General features: G+C 41.4%; 1 protein-coding gene across 1 annotated transcript in view; it reads left to right on the top strand.

Annotated features, from left to right (window-relative positions):
- The first annotated feature begins 6,075 nt into the window (after nt 1-6,075).
- Nucleotides 6,076-9,502, top strand: part of CLVS1 (clavesin 1) — an 82,188-nt gene continuing 78,761 nt past the window's right edge. The window contains exon 1 of the mRNA XM_060775382.2: nt 6,076-6,439. The gene's annotated coding sequence lies outside the window, so the exon portion shown is untranslated. The remainder of the gene's footprint in view (nt 6,440-9,502) is intronic.

The raw sequence follows: 9,502 nt of genomic DNA, 5'->3' as shown, positions 1-9,502 counted from the left end.
ACACACAATATAAAACAAAAAACATAGGCATAAACCATTAACACAACATATACATTAAAATCAATTGTCAAGAGAAAAGGAAGATGAGCATGAATCTTAATGATAGAATCAGCATGTGCTTGAAATACAGTGGAAAATGAACATGCCCTGAGCTCCAGTGGGACTTTTCAAATTCAGCTTGTAAAACATGGAAATTTTGTTGCTTCCATGCCAGGGAGCATAGTGTGATGTTACGGTTTTGTTGGTCACTTTTAAGAATGTGGTGCTAAATGCATTTGTGTGGTTGTTAACATGGTTCATATATTTAATGCTTTTGACTTGTGTGATTGTAAGTAATTGTTTTAAGTTTGATATGTGTTAATTATGTGATTATAAAGTATATGCTGTATTAGTCTATATATGCAATCATGGCATCCAATTGTGCCTTTGTTGTAAGCCACTTTGAGTCCCCTTCAGGATGAGAAGGACAGGATATAAATGCAGTAAATAAATAAACAAACAATACTTCATTTTGTTTAGATGGATCAGATTGAATATCTTTTGAACTTGGTGATAAGGATGAATGGCTTCTTAAAATGCATTCATTTTTATGAATGTTTGCTGATAGTAGTATTACATCTATTTCATATATTTGGGACAATAACTAGGAAATAATTCAATAGCTTACGATCCCCTCTACATTCTGTCCAATGCAATGTTAATACAAGCTACTATTGCGGTGGTTTCATATGTTCCCAATGGTGATCAGGTAAAATAAATCAGTCCTCATGAGAGGTAAATCAGTACACTTCTATCGATTCTCTATGATGCACATGTTAAGAACTGGTGCCAAAGTGGTTGTATTCAGCATACAGGCTGTTCAACCTCAATTATACAAACCACAGCTTCTTCCAAATAGGGTCATGTCCTCCATCTGTTTATTTCAGTGACACAATTCCCTATCTAATGCAGCTCCTCAAACAGAAGAAATTATTTAATGTCCCCAGCGGCATTCAGATAAATTGACATTATCTTGCATATATGCTTATATAAACACAAGATCTTTGTATAATGAACCCTGTGCATTTGTGATCTTCTTTGCCAACACATCATAGATTTCTTTTTTATAAGGCAAAGAGACATCACCTAAAAATCTCTCAATCATACAGCACATTCTCAATGCTTTTTAAGGAATAGTACTGCCAGGCAAAGTGTTACAGTTCTCTTGGGACTGAAGCAGGTCAGAACTGCAGGTGTCCTTGAATCTGACTCCTTGTCCTTCTTTTAGGTTTTAGCACTGAGACTGAGGGGAGTCTAGGGAGTGAATAGCACAATTTTCCCCTGTTGTAGCTAGTGTCATCTTATCCTTTTTCCTCCACAAAGTTAATGTATCTACACTGTACAATCATAACAGTTTGAGACCACTTTCACAGCTATGGCTAATTGTTATGGGATTCAGGGATTTGATCTGTTTAGCAGAGAACTCGAGAGTAGCACCACTACACCATATTATAAACCCCAGGATTCCACAGGATGGCAGCATAGAAAGTAAAGGTTCCCCCCCCCCCAAATATTATTTTTTAAATAATAAGTTTCCCTCAACCAGGAGCTTTTTTACATTACATCGTTATAGTACAATCCTTTCACTTTAACTGCAATTACAACATTCTATGATATCCCGGCTTTTGCAGTTTGCAGAGATTGTATTTCGAATTCTCAGCCAGAGAGCTGTAGTGTCCTAGGCTTCTAGGATGCCATGAGACTTCAAATGGATTCATAGTGCTATAACTGAACAGTGTGGAAAGGCCATGGCAGTGTGGTCGTAGATGTTGAAATGCAGTCACTTCTTATGACATCCAGAGAGCTGTGTTGATTCACATCCACAAATCAATTCCTGCTGTTTCACCAATCTAGATCTCTGTGAAACTGTTTCCCTTTCATCCCACTGCTTTCCCACCCGTATGAGTTTCTGCCTAAATCTCCAATGTCATCAAAAATGAATTCTGCCAAAAATCTCACTGAAGTCACCAAGAGTCAGGATTTTCCCTTATCCTTCCTTCTCAGCAGGACACCCTGGTAGCACAGCCGGTTAAACCACTGAGCTGCTGAACTTGCTGATCAAAAGGTTGGCAGTTCGAATCCAGGGAGCGGGGTGAGCTCCCACTGTTTGGTCCAGCTTCTGCCAATCTAGGAGTTTGAAAACATGCAGATGTGAGATCAGTAGGTACTGCCTTGGCAGGAAGGTAATGGCACTCCATGCAGTCATGCTGGCCATATGAACTTGGAGATGTCTATGGACAACTCCAGTTCTTCGTCTTAAAAATTGAGATTAGCACCTCCCCTCGGAGTCATACACAACTAGACTTAATGTCAAGGGAAACATTTACCTTGACCTTTATCCTCCTCAGCAATGTAAGGGCTTCTTCCCATCCCACATGCTATTGTCACATAGAGATACCCTCAATACTCCTGTGTGGGATGATATGCAACTTTTACTCTCAGACACAAAATCTCTTTATTCACGGCTGCCTCCATAGACATAATGTCAAAATTGAATATTTATAATATATAGCAGTTGTAGAGAAATGAAAATACAAAAATATACTTTATTAACAAAATTCAAACATACAAAACATACCCATTTAAAAAATAATTTTAGAACATTATTCACAGTCTTGCACACATTCGAGTCCTAGCTAATTGACTCTTAAATGCCATTCATTAATTCCTAACCTGAATGACTGATTCTCTTAACCCTCATCCTCACTCATCCACTCATTTCTCTTCACCACAATTCTCTATTTAACTCTACTGTCTGCCATTATTCAAATTCCTCCAGACATTCCACAAATCATCATTCACTTCCAGTATTTCATTCTCATTCCCCCTCCTGCCAGCTTTTTACCTTAGTACCACAATATCGAACACATAAAACAGCATTTTCCATAAAAAGTCAGTGATATCATAATTTTATTTGCCCATTCACATGCAAGTCATGCATGACAACAAGGATAAATCATAAGAGTATATTGGAAAATCCTATCCATCCGCTGCCTGCAGCTTCTGCGAGGATAGCCACTAAACTCAAAGGAAGCAGGGAAGCCCGAGTAGGGTGGCAGCTCATGTCAATTACCCTGCTTCCCAAAAGCTTACAGAACCCTGAACCTACAACTTCAGGTTCTGCTACATCACCCTTTGTATCTAGTTGGGGCCCTTCCACACAGCCCTATATGCCAGAATATCAAGGGAGAAAATCCCACATTATCTGAGTGTGGACACAGATAACCCAGTTCAAAACAGATATTGTGGGATTTTCTGCCTTGAACCTTTCACTTCCACCTTTGCCATATTCTGGCTGTCATTTCTTTTGGCTTTGCCACCCCCACAAAAGAAATAACATTCCTCAATTTTCCCACTTCAGAAGGGGTACTATTGAAAGTTGCCATGGTTAGGAGCTCTTTTTGCCTAGATAGTATTATCTACCGACACAAAATCATTGCATGATAACCCAGAACAAGCCTAATAGCCTCCAAATGCCTTGAAAAATAACAAAAAAAAGAAGAAGAAGAAGAAGAAGCTAATAGCATTCCTCCAATGATGTAAAACAGAATTGGGCAAACTTCAGCCCTCCAGGTGTTTAGCACTTCAACTCCCACAATTCCTTAGGAATTGTGGAAGTTGGAGTCCAAAACACCCAGAGGGCTGAAGTTTGCCCATGCCTGGTGTAGAGGTACTATTGGTCAAGTAAAGAGCAAAACAAAATATTGGAACTCAAAATTTGCAGGACACTTGGTCCAGAAATAATATGTGAGGCCCACAAGCAACAATCGTCCACTATATTAAAATTATTTTAAAATTTAAAAAATGAATAAGTTTGGAAGACATGGAAGAATCTGATCCTGTGTTTTCAAACTACATCATAACATGCCATCTTTTACATTTCTTAAAAAAAAATATAACACACACAACTCAACACATTAATTTAAAACAGAATGCCTTGTCAAATGGAGCAGACTGTAGCAGTATGTTTAACTTCACTGATGAACAGTTAGCCATTGATTGCAAAAACTCTGGTAAGTATAGTTTTAAATCTAAACATTTGAAGGGAGTAATTGGAAAGGAAACAACTCCGAATGACAACTGTAGATTAGGGAAGAAGAATTCTCTGTTTAATTCATAATTGCTATTCCTCTGAGATGCTTGCAACATGCAATTCATGAATGAGCACTGAAAGATCTAGTAAGTAAATAGGTTTCTATTAACTGTGATATTTGCCCCTCAGATGTGTTGTCAGTCTGCTTTAGAAATGATGGACCTCAAGTAATATGAATGTACTATTGGAAAAGTTTTCACTAAGAGGAGAGGGGGATCTTTTACCTAGAAGTGTGCATAGCAGCGTAATTACCATTTCTTCTCATTGAAGAACTCCTCTATTTTAAAATTGCCATACACAGTTTACTTATTTTGTTTTTATCAACTACTGTACACCAAAGCAAATTGTGGTTCTTTTGTAGCCATGTTGCCTTTTGGATATTTTAGATCACAATTTTTATTATTTCCAGCCAGTGGTTTCCAACCTTTCGTTCTCCAGGTGTTTTGGATTTCAACTCCCAGAAATCCCAGCCATCTTACCAGTTGTTAGGAATTGTGAGAGCTGAAGTCCAAAACACCTGGAGGAACAAAGGTTGGGAACCACTGCTTCCAGTCATTGTCACCAATGATAAGGAATGATGGATAATACATGGTAAAACATCTGGAGGGCACCATGTTGGGGGATTTATTATTAATGTTTTTTATAATTATACTATATTTCTTCTTATGCAGGACCCAGGGTAGACCATACCCAAACAAATATGTTTATGCTCTTTTATCACCACTTTGGCTGTTCTCTGGCATTGAACCGGGACTAAGAACCTGTCAACCTGCAGGTCTTGAAAGCATTCAATTCCTCATCAGTGGTCAATATGGCAGTGACTGAAGAGAAATAGAATTAGACTGAGGCAGATGGGAATCAAGAATAGGAGAGCAGCAATTTTGATTCAGGCTAAGTTACAGCAAAAGTTGGCCTCCATAGTCTTTCAGATAATGTTAGGTTAATGTGTTGTCAAAGGCTTTAATGGCTGGACTCATTCGGTTGCTTGAGTTTTCTGGACTGTATGCCATGTTCCAGAAGTATTCTCTCCTGATGTTTCACCCATATCTATGGCAGCCATCCTCAGAGGTTGTGAGGTTTTTTGGAAACAAGGCAAGTGAGGTTTATATATCTGTGGAATGTCCAGGGTGGGAAAAAGAACTCTTGTCTGCTTGAGGCAAGTGTGAATGTTGCAGTTGATCACCTTGATTGGGGGAACCTTTGTTGGGAGGTCATTAACTGGCCCTGATTGTTTCCTTGCCTGGAAAGGATTCCCAACAAAGGATTTCCCCAGGCAGGAAGAGGCCAAGCCTTGAAGCAGCAAGGCTATTCAATGCTAATCAAGGCGATCAATTGCAGCATTCCCACTTGCCTCAAACAGGAGAGAATGCTTCTGGAACATGGCCATAAAACCCAGAAAACTCACAGAAACCCAATGTTGGATCATATCTCCCACAAGCCCTATCCAGCATAGCCAGTGATGAGGAATTATGGAAGTTGTCATTCCTCAAGGTCTGGAGTGCCACATGTCCACCCATCCCTAATAAAGAGTTAGTTGTACAAATTCTAGGTAGTCAGGTTAGTTTCTTTTCACTGGAAGACACTCTATGCAACATAAAGGTATTGGCAGGGGCGGCTCAACCCATTACGTGAAGTATAGTTGATTTTGCCCAGGGGGGCTCTTGAGGCACTCTTGGGGGGAAATAGACCTTGACATATGCGAGTTGTAGTTACTGGGATGTATAGTTCACCTACAATCAAAGTGCATTCTGAACTCCACCAATGATGGAATTGAACCAAATATGACACACAGAACTCCCACTGTGAACAGAAAATATATATCTGTGATTGGTGGGGGGGGGGGGGGGGGTGCCAAAATACTGTTTGCTTACCGAAAATTACATAGGGCCGCCTCTGGGTATTGGGGTGGGGTTTTATGTTCTGGCTGAGGCAGCTGCAAATGGTGAATGGCACGAGCTGTCTTGAGACATCTGCCAGGCACAGGAGGGGTCTCCGTGCCCTGGGTGCTGAAGGGGTGCCCTCCTGTTGCAGGAGCAGGGAAGGCCTTTAGGACCCGGGGGAGGCAGGCTCTGCGTGGCCGAGGCGCGTGCACCCAGCCGCACACACACCCGCGCGGTCCCTGCCCAAAAAAGCACAGCCTCCAGGAGCCCCGGCTCACTCCTTCGCCGCTCCTGGGGAAGAAGCTCTGGAGCTGAGGCGCACCGAGGAAGGCGACCTCTCCGCCTCCCTGAACCCCTCCATCTGCCTTTGAGGACAGCATCCCTGCGGAGGACCTCACCCGAGGCGGGGCTGCGCGGGGCTCCAAAGGTATTTGGGATGGGTCTTTTGTGTGCTTTGCCCAGGCTTCCCTCCTCCTCCTCCTCCTCCTCTTCCTCCTCCTCCCCGCCTCCGCCCTCGCCTCGCTCCCCTTGTATTTTTGTTGCAATGCCATGGCTGCGGCGTTTCAGCACCATCCTGCGCGGACAGCTCCCGCCTGCGATCCATCCGCCCTCGGCAGCATCCATCCCTTCTTCCTCCCCGCCTTGCCTTTATCCTTTCCTCCTATTGCAACATTTTCCTCCCATCTTTGCTCCAAACGAGCCTCTGGCGATTCTCAAAAGGAAAAGGAAGAAGGTGGCAGGGAGGGATCCGCACCAGTCCTCCAGAGTCTGGGATAAAAAGACGCAAGTTGGTGGCAAAAGGGAGTTCAGACCAAGGTTGCAACTGGGAAAAGGCTGGTGGGGATGGAGAGGGAGAGGAAAGGAGCGGAAGGGCATGATAGTCTCTCCCCAGATCTCCAGTTGTGGAGATCAGGGAGTCAAGGCTGGTAAAACAAACAAGCAACCCCCCCCCCCCCCCCAACATTGCCCTCTGCTTCCACCAGGCATATTAAACCCAAGGCTGGATGTGATGGAGAAAACAAACAGTGTCAATTGATTGTCGAAGGCTTTCATGGCCAGAATCACTGGGTTGTTGTGAGTTTTCCAAACTGTATGGCTATGTTCCAGCAGCATTCTCTCCTGACATTTTGCCTGCATCTATGGCAGGCATCCTCAGAGGTTGTGAGACCTCACAACCTCTGAGGATGCCTACCATAGATGCAGGCAAAATGTCAGGAGAGAATGCTGCTGGAACATAGCCATACAGCCCAGAAAACTCACAACCCAGGGTCAATTGAATTTTGCTTCTCAGTGGGAGATTGTCACTGTTAATATGGGACGAGGGGAGGAAAGACTCCCATCTTTCCATATCTGTTTTCTTTACTGCAGAAAGTAAAACATTGTTGATTTTTTTTTCTCACACACAAGCACACATACCCAAAATATATTGAAATAGTCTCTTGGCATAATTTCACAATACAGTTCCATTGCTGAAAATCCTTTCCAGTGTCTTGTGCCATGGGATGACTATTAAACTGGGGTGAAATTTAGGGTGGGGAGGAGAATAATATTAAAGTTACAGAGCAGATGGCGGGTCTTTGTTCATAAGTAGTCCGTGATTGGTTTATATTGGGAAGAAAAGAACAGATGAGATTGTAAAGGGGGGGGGGGGGGGGGGAGGTTTGTCTTGGACTTCCATCATATAATCAGAGGATAACACAGATTGTCCTGGTACACTGGAAGTGAGTGCATTGCCAACAAGTAAAATGACGTTATATAATAATATGATGTCATGCACCAAACAGCAAAGGTATGAGTTCTCTCTTCTGGGTGGTAACTGGTTTTTTGTTGCGGGAACAAAACAAAACAAGAAAAGCTTAGCCAATTTCCCTGCAACCATGTAACTTGCAGATGACAGGATTTTAGTTTAGTTTTAAGAATAAATGGTTTTGTCAGCTTTCCCCTTTCTTGTTGACTCTGCTTTGTGATCTTCACAGGGAATGTTTTAGAAACTAGATCAGTGGTTCTCAAACTTTGTAATGCCATGACCCGTTAATACAGTTCCTTATCTTGTGGTGACCCCCAACCATAACATTATTTTCATAGGTACTTCATACATTGTAATTTTGCTACTGTTGTGAATTGTAATATAAATATCTGATATGCAGAATGTATTTTCATTCACTGGACCAAATTTGACACAAATATCTGATACGTTCAAATTTGAATACTAGTGGGATTGAGAGGATTTTGTCATTTGGGAGTTGTAGTTGCTGGGATTTATAGTTCACCTACAATCAAAGAGCATTCTGAACTCCACCAACAATGGAATTGAACCAAACTTGGCACACAGAACTCCCATGACCAACAGAAAATACTGCAAGGGTTTGGTGGGCATCAACCTTGACTTTGGGAGTTGTAGTTCACCTACATCCAGAGAACACTGTGAACTCAAACAATGATGAATCTACATCAAACTTGGCATGAATACTTAATATGCCCAAATGTGAACACTTGGTGGAGTTTTGGGGAAATAGAGCTTGACATTTGGGAGTTGTAGTTGCTGGGATTTATAGTTCACCTAAAAGGAGCATTCTGAACCCTACCAATGATAGAATTGGGCCAAATTTCCCACACAGAACCCCCATGACCAACAGAAAATACTGTGTGTTTCTGATGGTCTTTGGTGACCCTTCTGACACCCATTCATGACCCCCCCCCCAGGAGTCCTGACCCCCAGGTTGAGAAACACTGGACTAGATCTTTCCAATTTTTTCCTGTTTTTCACAGAGACTTTTTCCTACAGTCTTTGTTAATCTATGGTGTCTAATGAAGTATCACAGTCAATAACTAGGAACTGCAGAATTGGGTCTGCAGGTCAATGGCTTACAGAGTGATAAATATTTGCAGGCAGTTTTCTTATGTAGTGTTAAACTGCCTGTTTAATTTAGCTCGGCAGATTACCAACTCCCTACAAGATAAAGAAACCTATTTTTCTTTTAAAAGCTTACCTAAGAGCTATGCTGAAACCAGTGGCCATTGTTTCTAAGCAAAACCTTGGCTATGGGACCAAGCTTTTGGACAGCAGCAGTACAAGGAATGATTAGGGATTATGTACAATAGACATGATATTTGGAACGACCTGGGCTAAAATTGTTGGATTGTGTGATTTTAATGTTTATGTTTATATGTTTTTTAATTCCATGTTTAAATGATGTCGTGTTTTATGATTTAATTGATAACTGTATGTTATTATCATAATGTTAGGTTTCTGTATGTGAGGCATTTAATTTTGCCCTAATTATGTTGGAAATCGCTTTGAGTCCCCTATTCAAAGCTGAGGGGAGAAAAGCAGTATACAAGTGAAGTAAGTAAGTAAGTAAATAAATAAATAATAAAATCATTTTAAACACATTTTTTCTTATATGAACCACATCAGTGTCTTAATTAATACACATGCAACTATAAAGCGTCATTCTGCCACAAGACATACACAACACTCTCTATAGAA

This window comes from Anolis sagrei, chromosome 4 (assembly GCF_037176765.1).
Source record: "Anolis sagrei isolate rAnoSag1 chromosome 4, rAnoSag1.mat, whole genome shotgun sequence".
Classification (NCBI taxonomy): Eukaryota; Metazoa; Chordata; class Lepidosauria; order Squamata; family Dactyloidae; genus Anolis; species Anolis sagrei.
This window is presented reverse-complemented; position numbering and strand designations above follow the sequence as displayed.